The sequence below is a fragment of the Puma concolor genome, chromosome B2 (genome assembly GCF_028749965.1).
Source record: "Puma concolor isolate L17-30 chromosome B2, mPumCon1.1.hap2, whole genome shotgun sequence".
Taxonomy (NCBI): domain Eukaryota; kingdom Metazoa; phylum Chordata; class Mammalia; order Carnivora; family Felidae; genus Puma; species Puma concolor.
Genome location: NC_141671.1, coordinates 8,225,091 through 8,241,682, shown reverse-complemented (window position 1 = coordinate 8,241,682; position 16,592 = coordinate 8,225,091). Strand labels below are relative to the sequence as shown.

The following is a 16,592-nucleotide window of genomic DNA, read 5'->3' as shown; positions in this document are numbered from 1 at the left end:
TTCTGGGACCGGGGAGATTATAAATGGAAATTTATACTTAATGGTCGATTATACTTAATGATCAATTAACCTGGATAATTTTGCTTTTCCTCCTTTCCTTAATAATCTTTTGTGTGGGATAAACAGAATCAGTGGACCTCAGCAATACAGAAACTTATAAATAAGACACCGTATATACAAAAAAAAACTTCAAACTGTCTGGGTTTTTTTTTATGGTAATTTCATTTGTAGGAATTTAGCCTAAGCAGATAATGTGGCATACTAAGTTGCACATATAAGAATAGTGTTAGTTCAGTAACAGACATGAAGTCCACCTTAGCACTCTGTGTTTTAATTAGCTCTACACCCAACGCGGGGCTCGAACTCACAGCCTCTGAGCCAGCCAGGCGCCCCGGTCATGAAGTATACCTGATGCCTGGGTACCACATACTCTCTCTAAACAAATTAAGTCTAGTTTGGCTGGTGGGAAGCTCAGTCAATCATTTTTCTGGTCCTTTGGGATTGAGGAGAATCCTTGGGTTTAGGCAGTGCTGGAATTTAAGAAAGGTATATTTCCTGTGAGTTTTATTATGTAGGCTTGCACGGACCTCACAGCCCTCTGGATCAAACTCAGCCACAGGAGTAAATGTAGAAGAGTCCCCGGTCTCCCCAAGACCCCTACCCAAAGCTCTGCTACCTCTACCACCACCAGCGTCCTGAGGATTCCTTCCCTCCTGAGGAATCTGCCCCTCGTTCCCAGTGGCAGAGTATTCTACCCTCCTGCTTCTGGTCCGGCCCTATCCCTCTGGGATCTAGGAATTCAAAACCTTCAACCCCTTGCTGGAGGGGGTAGCAGGGGAGGGGCTAGATGGGTGATGGGCACTAAGGAGGACACTTTTCTGGGTGAGCACTGGGTATCATAGGTAAGAAATGAATCACTGGGTTCTACTCCTGAAGTCAAGAATATTCTGTATGGTAACTAACTTGAATTTAATTTAAAAAATAAATTAATTAATTAAAACAACAACAACAACAACAACAAACCTTTGGGACGCCTGGGTGGCTCAGTCGGCTAAGTGTCCAACTTTGGCCCAGGTCATGATCTCATGGTTCATGAGCTCAAACCCTGCATCAGGCTCTGTGCTGACAGCTCGGAGCCTGGAGCCTGCTTCAGATTCTGTGCCTCCCTCTCTCTCTGCCCCTTCCCTGCTCATGCTCTCTCTCTCTCTGTCTCAAAAATAAACTTAAAAAGAAAACAACCAAAAAAACACCTTTAATCATTTTCTATCTAGGACTCTTAGTTTATTGGACTTCAGTTGACTTTCCTTCTTGAGCAAATACTTTTGAAAGCAGAGGCCTGTTAACTTGCTCCTGGGACCAAGGAAAGTCCAGATGGCCCCAACTCAAAGCGCTCCGTGGGTCCTTGGGAAGAGAAGGGAGGACCTCTGTTGCTTTGTAATGAACCTACAGCCGAGAAAACAGGCCTACTTTATGTCCCCATGAATTCTACCATATTAAACCTTTAATGTCATCCAATTACATCCATACTAGTAAAAATCTGGAAAAACTTAAATTACCACTGAAAGGACTGTATATTAGAATAATACACAGCGATTAAAGGGCTCTGTTTTTAAAAACTGTTTCAGTGATTTGGAAAAATACTCTTTATAGACTTGTTTAAAAAAGGTTACAGAGAAGAGTATGCAATTTAAATCCAATCTTTAGACTTTGTTTCCACACACACACAACAGTGCTGATCTCAAGAGGAGTGGGATGATAGTTGAGGTTTATTTTCCTCTTTACGCTTCTGTGCATTTTTTCAATTCCTTTTATCTACTTGTATTACTTTTCTTTAGGTTTACTTATTTATTTTGGGAGAGACAGAGGCAGCACCAATGGGGGAGGGGCAGACAGAGAGAGAGAGAGAGAGAGATTGAGAGAGAGAGGGGATCCCGAGCAGGTTCCATGCTGCCAGCACAGAGCCCAACATGGGGCTTGAACTCATGAAACCACGAGATCGTGACCCGAGTTGGATGCTTAACCAACTGAGCCACCCAGTCGCCTCTATTTGTATTACGTTTGTAATGACACTGCACGGTACAATGGTGTGTGTGTGTGTGTGTGTGTGTGTGTGTGTGTGTGTGTGTGCGCGTGTGTGTGCACACACGCATGGCACTGGCCCTTTTTCTGGAGTAGTTAACTCAAGTGAGGCAGTGAGCGATCTTGACAGACTTCTTGGTTGGGCATAAGAGGTTAACTTGGAAAGGGAATGACACTGGAAAAGCAAAATACAGAAGAGGTAGGACAAAACTTCAAATTTTATCAGGATAGCTGTACTGTAGTATTTTTTTAGGTTGTTTTTAGTTTCTCCTTTGGAAATGTAAGTGACACAAATATCGTTTTGAGTCTGGCCAACATCAGCTCCTGGGCGATGTGCAGCTTTCAGAAATAGGCCTGATGCTTGAGTATCTGTTGGATGGTGGGTCTTTTATTCACTGTGTGATTAAAAATAAGTCGGTCATCTCTTTGGACTTTCATTTCTTCACCTTGCGTTTTTAATGTTACTCCACAAATGCCTCTATAGCCCTTGTTACATGCCAGCTACTCTCCTAAGTGTTTCTGCAAATATTAACTGAGCTGATCCTCACTCCTGCCCTACAAGGAGAGCACTGTTATCCCTGCTTTGTGTATGAGGAAACTGAGAAACAAAGAAAGGTTCAAAACTCATCAAAGGTCCCATGGATAGGAAGCTACAAAACCAGGATTCAGGGGCGCCTGGGTGACTCTGTCCGTTAAGCCTCTGACTCTTGATTTTGGCTCAGGTCCCGGTCTCACGGGTTTATGATATCAGGCCTCGCGTCTGGCTCTGTGCCAACAGCACGGAGCCTGCTTGGGATTCTCTCTCCCCCACTCTCTCTGCCCCTACCCTGCTCTCCCTCTCTCTCAAAATAAACAAACATTAAAAAAAAAACAAACCAGGATTCAAACCCTCGCTGTCTGGCCACAGGCTCTGTTAGCCCGTGTGCTGTGCTTTGCCGAACTGACAATGTCCGCCATGTGCTGTGTGTAAAACCCCTGCTTGGTCCCAGGCACGTTCCCTGCCCAGACTTCAAGTCTCTTCCTCTCTGTCTCCTGAAATATCTTACAGAAATCCAGTTCAGAAAATGATCATATTCACGCCAGGTTTTATTTTCTGAAATAGTGACTCTTCTCCTATCATATATTAATTTCTTAACTTCTCTGTTTTAAAGTCGCCTATATGGGGCACACCTGGGTGGCTCAGTTAGTTAAGCATCCAACTCTTGGTTTCGGCTCAGGTCATGGTCCCATGGTTCATGAGTTCAAGCCCTGCATCGGGCTCTGTGCTGACAGTGAGAAGCCTGCTTGGGATTCTCTCTCTCTTCCTCTCTCTGTCCCCCTCTACCCGCCCCCCCCCCCCACTCTCTCTCCCTCTCTCTGTCTCTCAAAACAAATAAAAAACATTAAAAAAAATCTTTAAAGTCACCTATTCAGTACTGAATATTGACTTCAGGGCAATGAAACAGAGATCACGTCTTTAGCTGGCTCAGTAAAATAGCCCCTTTCAGTCCATGTCCTTCCATATGGCAATCCTTGTGGTCGCATGTCTAATTCAGCCGACTGCTGGCTTTTGGACTAGGTCAGGTGAAAAACAAAACAAAACAAAATGAAAACACCACCAGCACTGTTTACCTCCTCGATTTGCCAGGAGAGAGAAAGACCTATTTCACTTGGTAGAACATATGCAAATACAAAATGAAACTTTCATACTTCTGGAATTGACTAACTTAAAATTTTTTGGATTAAAAACTTCAACCGAAGAATGGGCTGGCCAGACTTCAGTGGGTAAAAGCCTTCCTCCCTCGGCATTGCGAGTAAAAATTTATTTGCCCACCAGTGCAACAACTACCAAGCAGTCAGGCTTTTGGAGAACAGAGACCTCCAAAAACTAGCTCAGGTTCTGGCCTGCCCCAGCATTTGCAGGGCCTGGGCAGGAGTTCAGGTGGCCTCTGTACCGTGCCTCCAAATATTTAAAAGGTACAAATCAAGCCAACGTGTTGTTAAGTAAAATAGAGTCTGCTCGCTCACCTTGACAAACCCAAGGCCAGAACGGACCTTGGGATCCTCCCCTGCTCTGGCGACCATCCCAGAATGTGGTTGGCCGGCTCTGGCCTGACTCCCTCCTCTGCCCACTCCCAGCTCTTTGTGGCATTAGAAGAGGCTTCTCCCACACCTGTGGGTATCCGACCCCCGTGAAGCTGCTCCCCCCGGCCTCCTCTGCTCACCTCCGAGGCCTACCAGTGCCTGAGCCGGCGGCATGGCTCACTCAGCCAGGCAGGCCCTGGGGCGCAGCAACGTCTGGGTGGGGATTCAGGATGTGTCTGGGTGGGGATTCAGACTCCAGGATGCGTGCTGTAGGCGCAAGGTAAAACACAGGCTCTGGGTGGACACGTCCCCTTGACGCACTGACTTCTTGTCCTGTGGGGAAGCCTGTAACAGGGAATGACCGCAAAGGGGCAAATCTGGGCCCCCCGAGCGCAGCTCTCAAAAGTGTGGGCCCGGGGCAGCGGCCCCTCCTGCTGCGTCTAAAGGCTGTATTTCTCTGGAATATCCTCAGTCATCTGCTGTGTTTTGTGGGATGGAAAGGATTAGGAGATGATGTGGCAGAAAGTTAATCTTCCGTGATGCTACCTCTGATCTTCCTCCAGCTAAGCCTTCAGTGAGTTCTATTGGTTGATTCTGTATCACACTGAGCTAAAAGCTGGGGGCATTTTTAGACCTTAAAAAAAAAAGAGAACCTTAATAGGAGGTCCCTCAAGAGGAGCAAATTTGGACACAAGAAGAGAAGGCAGTCCGCTAATAATCTATTTTCTTTTTTTAATTAGGGCGTTTAAAAAAATCTTTATTATTATTTAGTTGGTTATTTAATTAATTTATTTAATTAGGCTCCACACCCAGTGTGGGGCTTGAACTCACAACCGTGAGATCCAGAGTCACATGCCCTGCCTACAGAGCCAGCCGGACGTCCCTGCTGGGATCTATTAAACAGCCCTGGTGGAAGGAGGGCCGGTTGAGTTCTAGGATGATGGCACCTTCTGTTGAGATGATGATGGCGCTGACATGTGCTGAATACAAAGTAGCTGCCAAGCACTGCCAAACACTTAGCAAACTTTTGAGGACGTGAAGCTCAGAATGCTTCCTTAACTTGGCCCGGAGTCGTGTTGCTGGTGGAGTCACAACACAGATTACAATCCAGGTTTGTCGTACTATAGAGCCTCTTAACCAGTCCATTAGAACCAATTAGTACTTTAACAAAACAGGCACATCAGTGGAATCCCAGCCAAAGACAGACCCAGCCTTGAGGCGCCTGGGCGGCTCAGTCAGTGAAGCCTCCGACTTCGGCTCAGGTCACGATCTCACGGTTGGTGAGTTCGAGCCCCGCGTCTGGCTCTGTGCTGACAGCTCAGAGCCTGGAGCCTGCTTCCGATTCTGTTTCTCCCTCTCTCTCTCCTCCTCCTCCTCTCTCTCTCAAAAATAAATAAACATTAAAAATTAAAAAAAAGACAGTCCCAGCCTGAACTATTGAATATCTCTAATATCTAATGGAAGCTTTAAGCATGCTGAACCCAATGAAGAAAGATGGCCTGAGGGAGAAGCCACCTAGAAAGTGACTGACATGGGGAGGTGGACCAAAGCCTGGGGAAAAAAGCTTTGACAATCCCTGCACCCCCACCAAGGGGCAGGGCCGAGGGCAGAAGACCTTGTGTGACTACTGAAAGGAGATGCTATGGACCAGAACTAGTGACCGGACGCTGTGGTCTACACAACGTGGCAGACTTTGGAAGCACAGCAGGAGCCTTCAACCCTACCAGTGCAAATCTTAGAGAGGCTTGGTCTAGGGCTCAGTTAGGAGAAGAACGGCTGAATCTCATCCACAAGGCTGGATCCAAGAGGTGAAGTCATGAAGAGGCCTTGAGAGGGCAATCCTTGACTCATTTTTTATTATTAAGACCAAGAGAAACTAATCCTTTGAAGAGTTCTTGTGATTCCTCAACTATCTATTTTTGCTTTCCATAAGAATTTCCCTGATGCCGTAGAATCACTTGCAAAACGATGACATTTGTTCCCTTGTTCTGAGGAAAAAAAATAGTTAAGAGTTGGGAGAACATGGAAGAGAGGAAACTGAGTGGGACACACAGGGGAGCAGAGGGAGAGGCAGAGAAGAGCCCATGTGGAAGGGCAGGTGGTGATTGTTCAAGGGGCATGGGTCACCGCTCACCTGTAGGAGAGAGAAGGGAAAACTGCTCCAAGAACAGAAATCGACCCTGGAAATTAATTATGAGTGCCCCGACACCCCCTCCATCCTGATAGTGATGCCGCGTTACCCGTGTTCCCCAGGCACAGTGGGTGAAAGTTCGCCTGGCGATGGAGACGGAGACTGGGAAGAGCCCGCTTCCTTCCACCATAGATGTGGGCTTTGTACATTCCAAGTTAAATCACAGTGTCACTGGGGTTTGCATCAAACCGTGCATCATGTTAAAGAAACTGTTACTGCCTTTTAAGAAATAACAGTACACTGTCCTTCCAAATTCTTGCTTCATCATATATAATTTTTTTAAGATTTTATTTGTTTTTGAGAGAGAGAGCACGTAAGCAGGGGAGAGCGGCAGAGGGAGAGAGAGAGAGAGAGAGAGAGAGAGAGAGAGAGAGAGAGAGAATCCTAAGCAGGCTCCACGCTGAGCGCTGGGCTCAATCCCACAACCCTGGGATCATGACCTGAGGCGAAATCAGTGCTTAACCGATGGAGCCACCCAGGCGCCCCTTAAAGATCTTATTTTTAAGTCATCTCCACACCCAATATGGGGCTCGAAACTACAACCCCGAGATCAAGAGTCACACACTCCACCAACTGAGACAGCCAGGTGCCCGTCTTTCTTCGTCATATGTAAATTTTACTTAAAGGAAAGCTCTATAAACAAATGTTGAATTCTAGTTAAACACTTCAGCAGGCATATCCTTAGCGGCCAAGTGTATTGACGTCTGCAACTTACTCTGAAATGCGTCAAAACACTAAGATGGATTGATGGATGGACAAAGAGGTGGATTGTTGGATATGTATGTGGCCAAGCAAGTCCAGAAAAGTATTATTTACAGAGTCTTGGTATAAGGGTATTTACACATTTTCAGCTTTTCTCTGTGTTTGCAAATTTGCATACTAAAATGTTGGAAAGATTCTTTCTGGAGAGAAGAGACTCTTTAAAAAGATAGCACACAGGGGCGTCTGGGTGGCTCAGTCGGTTGAGCGTCTGACTTCAGCCCAGGTCACGATTTCACGGTTTGTGGGTTCAGGCCCCATGTCGGGCTCTGTGCTGACGGCTCGGAGCCTGGAGCCTGCTCGGGATTCTGTGTCTCCCTCTCTCTCCGCCCCTCTCCCCGCTCATGCTCTGTCCGTCTCTCTCTCAAAAACAAATGTTAAAGTAAATAAGTAAATAAAATTAAATACACGAATGTCCAGAAAAGACTTCAATGATTAAGTGGTAAAATTTATACATTCTTTTTTTACTTAGTTTATATAGTTAGGTTTTTTATTAAGATAAAAAAATGGTACATAACATTATGTAAGTTTCAGGTACACGACATTATAATCTGACGTCTGTATGAACTACAAAGCGATCGCCACCAAAAGTCTCGTTGCCATCCATCCCCACCCATCTTGCCCACCCCTCTAGTAACCGCCGATGTGTTCTCTGTATCTATGATGCCCATTCCGTCTTAAAGCACAAGGCAGTTTGCTGGATTCTACGAGTGTGCTTCTGGGTGTTTAAATCTCAAGTCGCTCCTTGTAACTACAGTTGATGCTCCGTAGTGACGGGCAGTTAGAAGTGGGGGGGGGAGGGGTTAACTTTTCGCTTGTCTTTCTCATGCCCACCTAAAAAAAAAAAAAAAAAAAAAACCCAGAGAAAGCACTACAAAATAGTGTTGAGCCATGATTGTCTGAGATTCACCCAAGTTAAGCCCTAATGGTATACTTCCAGAGTTGATTTTTTTTTTTTTTATTTTTTTTTTTCAACGTTTATTTATTTTGGGGACAGAGAGAGACAGAGCATGAACGGGGGAGGGGCAGAGAGAGAGGGAGACACAGAATCGGAAACAGGCTCCAGGCTCTGAGCCATCAGCCCAGAGCCCGACGCGGGGCTCGAACTCACGGACCGCGAGATCGTGACCTGGCTGAAGTCGGACGCTTAACCGACTGCGCCACCCAGGCGCCCCCAGAGTTGATTATTTTTCAAGTCACCTGCAACTATACTTACCCTTGTAGTCTTTTTCACCTATGTGATGCTTGTCCAGAGCATTCTAGGTAAGATGCATCCATAGACAATGAGTGAATTGTCAATAATAGATGAAAAGTTATCTAGTGAACTCATTTGTTTTAATGATGTATATACAATTTCAATTACTTAAACAGAATTTGAAAAGAAAATCCAATTTCAGGGAAAAACCGGAGTTCGAGATTTTTAGCTGTGTACAGCTCTTTACCTGTTTCTTGTGGCAAAACCAGTAAATTGCAGGATCATCAAGCACTAACACACGATAGTGTTAATGCACGATAGGCACCTGCATCCTGAAAAAATGAAAGAAACACCTCATTTCCCAAGAATATAAAGGATACATACTTAAGTCCGAAAACTACGAGCTTCTAATTTGCTGTTTTTATCAAGTGAAACTCATTATGTTTCTGAGCCCCAAAAAGGTAACAAAGTCTGATTTCCAATTATACTTAGATCATTTTAGTATACCTGCATTACTTAAACATCAGACACATAAACCAGTTTGTTGAATGATTACCCTGTTCAAACTTTGACTATTAAAGAGCTTTAAAGTACAGAAATGAAAAACCCTTTACAGAGCATCAAGACTCTGTTTTAATGAAAAAGAAAACACTGGCCCAGAGACAGTGCGGGTTTGTGAAAAGCCCTTTGTCACTAACAGCCTCTTTCTTGAAAGATAAGAATAATGGGTTCCGTATTAGAAATGTGAGCTATCTAAAGAAAACAATATGGTAACATAATTGATATCTAGTGAGTTGCTTATGATTTAAAAAAATTATTTCCTAAGTAAAACTGTTTCCCCCTTTCCTTTGAAAAGCATTAGAACCTGGAACATATTTACATAAAGGGAAGAGACACCATATTTAAATCACCTTTTAAAATGCTACATTTTCATTTATATTTAGAGAAAAAAACACAGGGAAAAAAAGTTGTTAGTTATCCTGAGGGTGGTGAGAATAACAGTACGTGGAAAGTACAGCATAAAAAAAACATATTCCCCCCGAAACCAGATGAGAAGAACATAATCGGTTAGACTAATGATTAGAAATACGACTTACCTCCTTCTGACAAAGGTATTTGGGGGTGTATGGGAAGGGCCAAAGCCACCATGATGGATTAAGAAGCATATCAGAGCTCAGGGTCTCAAGCAGAGCACTCAACAATATTAGACAGGTTGTGTTTCAAACCTACCTTCCTCCCCGAGGACCGTCATCCCTCAGAAACCCTGCCTTAGCTCATCAAACTTAAATCACTTGACTCCGCAAGAACCCACACACTGTCTTCATGCCCCTGAGAGTAAAACTCTGGGGGTCGCCGGGCCTCTTAAATGACGGCACAACGTCCGTTCCCCGGCCAGGCTTTCTGAGCCCTGCCTCCTTCTCGCGGGGGCACAGCTGCCCTGACATGGACCGTGCAGGCTGTCAGAAAGAGCCCTCTTTAGGTTAGACTCCACTGGAGGGCCAGCAGGCACAGCCACAGCCAAAGAAAGCTTCATTTAATCACTCAGTTGGAAATACGTGCTTTTAATACAAGCTGCACAGACTGATTAGTGGATGTGTCTCGGGAGCCCCTTTTTGAGCCGAGAGTTTTTTAACACATCACACCAGGACTATAGTTTCCTGAAGGGATCTCTCACCTGAGAGCAGACAGGGGTTTCGAGGAAGAAACAAAGACCTAGCCTTCATCTGGGCTGCATTTTTAAGCCACTCCCCCCAAACAGAATCTTTCCTCCCTTCTAGTAAACGCATGTGGGTATACGTTCAAGTGAAGGGGGTATGTAAATGAACAAATCTGTGCCGTCCCGCATCAAGGCATCACCCCCCAGTCCACCACAGGCTCACCACTTCTCCCAAACAGGCACTTGGAGTGTAAGCACCGGGGGGTGGGGAAGAACGCAAAAACACAAACCAAAGACGCATTGCAACCCAAGAGAGAGCCCTCTGCTAGGCTCTCAGAGTTCGGGTATTGATTCCACGCACCGCCTCGCTTCTGTTCCGGCGCGAGGCAGATCCACGGGTGTGAGGCAAGGTGACTCACAACGGGCATTCACAGCACACAGTCAGTCTTAGCAAATTAGGTAAATGAGAGATCGTTTGGTGGCCTTCTATTGTTGCTATTGTAATCACAGTCATTTTCCCTGGTAATGCCGCTTCGTGATGAAGTGCGGTCCTCACAGGATAATTGTGAAAGATACCGAAAGATTCGGGGTGCCGCATCTGGTTTGAAAAGCTCTTCAGATTCAAATTGGCGTTTTACTTTATCTCGAACATTTATTAGAGATTCAGATCATGCCGGCTTAAATGGAAAGGTGAAAAGCAGGGTAATTTCAATCTATGAATTATTCAGTCTCAGCCTGGTGAAATTGCCATCCATGAACTCACGCTCTGACAGCCTTCTCGCAGAGCCTGCATTATTACGCTTGTCATTTTTATTTCTTTATCTACGATCTCTTTCTCAGTTACCGAGCTGGTCCCTCAGGGCCGGGCTTCACAAACCAAAGTATTTCGAATTGGCAATCACCTAAACGTGCGGCCGGCTCCACGGGCTGCCTTTTTTTTTTTTTTCTCTCCTCCAGATCATTAAAAGCCACATCCACGATGGTATCTGTGAGGCTCCTCGATTAGATGGATTCAAACACGCGCGCACACACGCACACACAGGCACACGGGAGGGCATCACTGCGAAGAAGTTATGTCCCGCCAGCATCACGAGTGAAGATAAAGTGATGCTTTCTGCTTCCTTCTTTGTTGTCTGCGTGCCCCTTCCTAGCGGCAGAGAGGAGCCAGCACGAAGGCGGGCTCGCCTGGCACCCTGATTTCCAACCAGAGCAGACGCAGACCGCACGCAAGGCAGGCTCATGCACACAACTGTGTGCTCTGGCGAGCACGCTTAGTTAGGAAAATAAGAAGAAGCCATCAGATGACCGGAATCAGGCTGTCCTTGTCTCAGGCTGCACTCACAGTAATTCTCCACTGATGGCTGGTTGTGTCACTGCTATTCGGCAGCCGTCCCCGCATCCAGAGAGGACTGGGATTGAATTAGGTCAGTGAGTCTGGTTTCCTCCTTGACACCGTGTTCTAACTGAGGAGGGGGGACCCGCGGCAGCCCCTGTGACCAGCCTCAACTGTCCCCTGGCTTCGGTTGGGTGGACGAGCCTTGCACGGGCCCCGGCCGGCCGGACCACGGCCAGCATCGTCTCCTTTGTCCTAGCCTTTACTCCTGCGGGTCTAGCAGCGTGGCCTGAGCCTGAGCCGCGCCCCCAGGCCGCGCCCGCAGGGGACGGGGACCCAGCCACGCTCCACGAGGGGCATTCTGGCCACCAGGCTCCCGGCAGTACCCGCTCCGCTGCAGATTCACGCTGCCAACTTAGAAGCCCCCGTGCACATTCAGACTGCTTCTCTGCTCCTGGCTAAGCCAAAGGTAAATACTCCTCGCGTAAGGCATGCTGAGTGGTGGCAGCAGGACGGCACCCTGTGCCTAGCTGGCGGCCTCGGCTTGGCTGCACTGCGGCTAGGAGGCTGCAGGAGCCGGGCTCCGGCAGGCGTGAGCGTGCAAAGAGGCAGGGGCTCTGACGCGGCCGTCAGCTGACTCGCAGGGTGTTATCACGCAGGGGCCTCCGCGGAGTCAGGCCAGTCTCCAGGGTGGGGCACCGGTCAGATGACCTCGAATGCACCGCCTGGCTGAAGGAGGGCCGCCTTTGTGCGTCCACACCTGCCAGGGGACACCTCCCGTCGCTTTGCTCTCGGGCACAGTGTTTTACTCGCAGCCTTGGGGACTTAACCATTTCTGTCCTGCTTGCTGTGAGATGCCAGGTGATTCTTGGCGTGACCGTCCCGAGGCGCAAAGAGGCTGCAAATCGTCACTGCCCCTATCGTGTTGGTTGCCTCCAGCATCAGATGAGTCAATGGGGGAGAATTCCTGCCCCGCGTTTTGATTTTAAAAGCACAACTTCTTCTTCTTCTCCTTCTCCTTCTCCTTTTTTTTTTCTTTAAACAGGTAGAAGTTGCCTTAAGCCACTTGTATGCTGTAGTGAACCCATAAATTGTGCCTAACCAAATGGCAAGAGCGATAGGAAAATCTCGGAGGTGAAGGAGATCAGCCAGTAACCCTAAATCACGGTCCGGTTGCTAGAAAGCAGTGCGCATGCGCGGTTACGAACCGCGGGTTGTGCATCGCAATTAATCTGACAATGGAGCCAAAGCCTTATATGGTATTACCCCAGTGGTTTGAGGAATGCCGAAAGAAGAAAGCAGTCATTACCAGGCATTTGTTTAATGACTGTAATCATCCTGAATTAATTTAACTTGCTGCAATGTTTAACAGAAAGTCAATTATAAATTTGTGCTAGAAGAATAACAATGCTAGTATTTGCATAGCACCTTCCTCTGAGGAGACATCCTCTGAAGATCATCTCATACCCACCGCGTTTACAGAGCACTCAGAATGTGCTAAGTGCTTCAATCCATGGGCCAGCCTCTCCGAGGACAGGTGCTTGTCATTCTGAGCCACAGTGACGCGTCCCTGTGGTACGAATAGCATACAGGGGATTGCTCCATGGGCCTATGCTAGGCACTTGGTCAGGATTCAGCAGGGTTTTGTTTTGTTTTTTTCCCCTCTTTGTGTCTTATGAATTTTATTTTTCTGTCTCCTTCTTCTCTGGTTGTGTTGACCTGAACCCCCCCCCCCCCCCCCCCGGAAACAAACAGAAGGCCAAACCTAGATGAAAAAAACATCATCCGTGTAATTACAGAATTATTGTATTAGGAATACTACGAGTATCAAAACCAGAATTACTATAAGTACTTAAATGAAGGACTGATTCTACTTGGAGGCGGTGGGCTGGTGGGAGGAGCTGTGGCCCCAGCTGAGGGCTGCTACCTGCACTGAGCCCAACATAGCTCTTTCCTTCCCAGACTCTCATTAGAGGATCCAAACCTCTTAAGTTGGCCTTTGCTCCCTTGTTGCAGAATTTGTTACCAGGTAATGAGCCCCAAAGGATACAAATAACCAATCAGGTTTAGCGTCCTTCTTCGGAGACATTTATCATTTTGAGGAAAATAAAACTTCCAGCAAAGTTATGGCTATCAATTGTGGCATTTCAAGCACTAATTCATTTCCGAGGGGCGAGGAGGCCTTCTCGTTCACCATAGGGCAGATCTGTGCCCGTGGGGCTGACCTCCCCTTGGCGTAGGTAAGGCTCGGCCTCGGATCTCCTCAAGCCAGTGCGCACTGTGAATGTGGGTGGTCCGTGTGGGGCCCTGGGGCAGGCGGGAGAGACGCCAGCAGCATCTCTCACTGGCATCTAGGGCATCCCACCTTTGCTCGTGATTTCTCTCAGGTCCTTGCCCACTGAGGAAAAGAGACTCAAGCGTTGGTGTTTTTAAAAAGCGTCCCAGGCGATTAATTCCACCATGTGCCCAAGATTGGGAACTACCGATTAAAGATGAAATGCACTCCTGTTTTGCAATGTGTGAATCTGTTGTTTGTAAGTTCATACGGTGCATATTATAGTTGACTGCAAGAATGAAAAGATAAAAACGAGGGCTTCAGTTTGCCTCTCTGTACTGTTAACGTTCTGTACAAATCAATGAAAAGGAAATTTTTTTAAGTTTATGTATTTATTTTTGAGGGGGGGGAGGAGCAGAGAGAGAAGGAGAGAGACAGAGAGAGTAAAGGAGGGGCAGAGAGAGAGAATCTGTCAGTGCAGGGCCAGAGGTGGGGCTCGAACCCACGGACCATGAGATCATAACCTGAGCTGAAGTCCAGTGTTCAACTGACTGAGCCACCCAGGAAGCCCAAAAAGGAAATGATTGTTTTTTCACTTTTTTTTTTTTAACGTTTATTCGTTTTTGAGACAGAGAGAGAGAGACGGAGCATGAATGGGGGAAGGTCAGAGAGAGAGAGGGAGACACAGAATCTGAAACAGGCTCCAGGCTCTGAGGCGTCAGCACAGAGCCCAACGCAGGGCTCGAACTCACGGACCGTGAGATCATGACCTGAGTCGAAGTCGGACGCCCAACCGACTGAGCCACCCGGGCGCCCCAAAAAGGAAATGATTTTAACAGAGAAAATCTACATGGTTATGACACACCCACATATCTGTAACGGGGACAGTCTAGTTACACGCGGTAGTCACACCCTCCCACGGCGCCTTGTTCCTTCCTCTCTTGCAGTGCCGGCCGCCTTGTGTTGAGACTTTTTGTTGACCTAGTATCCTCCTCGGTGGACTTGAGAGTTCTTCGAGGGCAGGGGCATGACACAGTCACCCTGATGGCCCCAGTGCTTTCTCTCTGCCTGGCAAGGGGTGCCTCTTCAGTATTTGCAGAAGGAAAGACAGAATGCCGAGAGACGTCTCCCAGTTAGAGAAGAAAGCTCAGAGACATCCAGGGTTCCACCATGAGAACAGCAAGCTTTCCTTGCAGATTATCGTGCTCCCAAGGACTAAAAGAACACTAATCCCCAACCACAAATACTGACTTAAAACCTACATAGCAATTTTAGAAAGGGTGTGTGGTCAGTCAAAGCCCTGTATGTGTTTAATGACTAAATCTCCCTTCGTTTCAGGTATTCAGAAATCGAAAGCACACATTTCATTTTGCTTTGCATTTGGCATGATGAGGCCAGTGAGGTGGTGACCCTGCTTGCCTTGGCTAGCCCTCTGCCGTCCCCAGCCTAGATGAGGAAAAAAGTCTGTTCCTAAGCTCTCCGGAAATCTCCACTCTGATACGTGCACTTTTTTTTTCTTCTGCCATCCACTCTCTAGAAGTCTTGGGATCACTTCTCCGTGCTTCTACGCGCATATGCAATACAATAAATAGGATTATTAAGGAAACTAATTGTATTAAAGATTCTAGCTTAAGAACTCTTGCCTTGGAAAATCAAAATCCCTCCAAAGTGAAATTACAAAGTGACTCCGATTGTCTCTGGTCCGACTTTTGTCCAATAAGAAAACAAGTTCAGGAAGAGCCGAGACAAGATAAAGGGGTGGGAAGGAGAATAGATGACTGTATTTATTGAATTTCATTAAACTTGAAATGGTGTTTCCTCTCAAAAGTGACCTTTCTAATGACTAGCACATTCCCCATTTTCACATTTAAAAGAACACACCATACTTTCCAAACCGCCAACTCACATTAGATAGACCCTTCCTAAGGCATAAAAATATATATATATATATATGGAGGCAATTTATTCTTTCATCTTTTTGTTTTACAAGTGAGGGAGAAAATTGAAGCTCAGAAAGATGGAGTCTCGCTTACAGCGGCATGTAAGTAAAGAGGCAGTAGATCCCGGGACCCAAATCTCCTACACCTGCATCAGCACCCCCTCCTTGTACACATTTAGTCAGCCATGTGCAGGGATTGTAAAAGCTGGGGACCAAACCATCGGCAGCTTGAATCAACCGCAGTGAGAATATTTACACCACAAAAGTGGGCAGACACTAAAATCTGGGTTGTTGTTTTTCCTCTGGAGGGCTGCCTTACATGTTGTAATATATTTAATCATGCCAATTTACGTAAGTTTTATGTGTACTTTCATTTCAACTCCAGAATCCAAAGTGCTTAAGAATATGAAGCATAATGGTTAAGCCTAAAGCTCTCAGGTCAGAGGGCCTTTAATCCTATACCCCTGATTCTCTGTGTGACCTTGGGGTAAGTTCAGTCCCCAAGTTCAGTCTGGGATTCAATTTCTTCTGTAAAACAAAGATGCAAAGCCTGTGCACACAGGTTATGTGTATTCGTGAAGCCGTGCACATGAGCTACTTAGCATGGACTCGCTCACACTGAGCTCCCAGTGGCCGTTAGCTGTGATTATTTTCCTCTTCTCTCACCTCTCCCTCCTTTTTCTGATTCAGTTGGTCATCATGGCAGATTGACATTATTTGCACTGAGGTGGGCAAAGCTATGTTTAAGAGATTACAGGCAAAAAACAAAAACCCTGTCCAACCAACTCGGGATTTGGGAGAATGGAGGGCGACCCTGTGGTTCCTGACTCATGTGGGTAACCAGAGATTCGAAGGACCGGTGTCTTTTTTGCATAAATTCTGTAATCCAAGAGAGCATCATGATTCAACAGAGAGATTATTGAGGGACATGGTTTCAGCATGATTTTAGAGGTTTTAGAGAAGACAAATTAAGACTATACACTGTATTAGGGGTCTTCAGGCAAAGACCAAGTTGCAGATTGTACACAGACAGGCAGTCGGGCCTCTCGGCCTGCGGTCACGTAGCCCCCTTCACGGGTATGTTTTCATTTGCGGAGTCT

General features: G+C 46.6%; 1 protein-coding gene and 1 long non-coding RNA gene across 8 annotated transcripts in view; one reads left to right on the top strand and one right to left on the bottom strand.

Annotated features, from left to right (window-relative positions):
* The window catches only part of LOC147580701 (uncharacterized), a 550,245-nt gene that overhangs the window by 77,079 nt on the left and 456,574 nt on the right, over positions 1 to 16,592 (top strand). The window lies entirely within an intron of this gene.
* LOC147580707 (uncharacterized) lies at positions 7,415 to 12,478 on the bottom strand. 2 transcript variants are annotated; one of them, XR_015251025.1, is made up of 3 exons: positions 9,386 to 12,478; positions 8,536 to 8,620; positions 7,415 to 7,927 (listed from the first exon to the last, which is right to left on the bottom strand). It is a non-coding gene; the product is annotated as an uncharacterized LOC147580707 (long non-coding RNA). The 2 variants fall into 2 exon arrangements; XR_015251026.1 differs by having other exon boundaries at positions 9,519 to 12,475.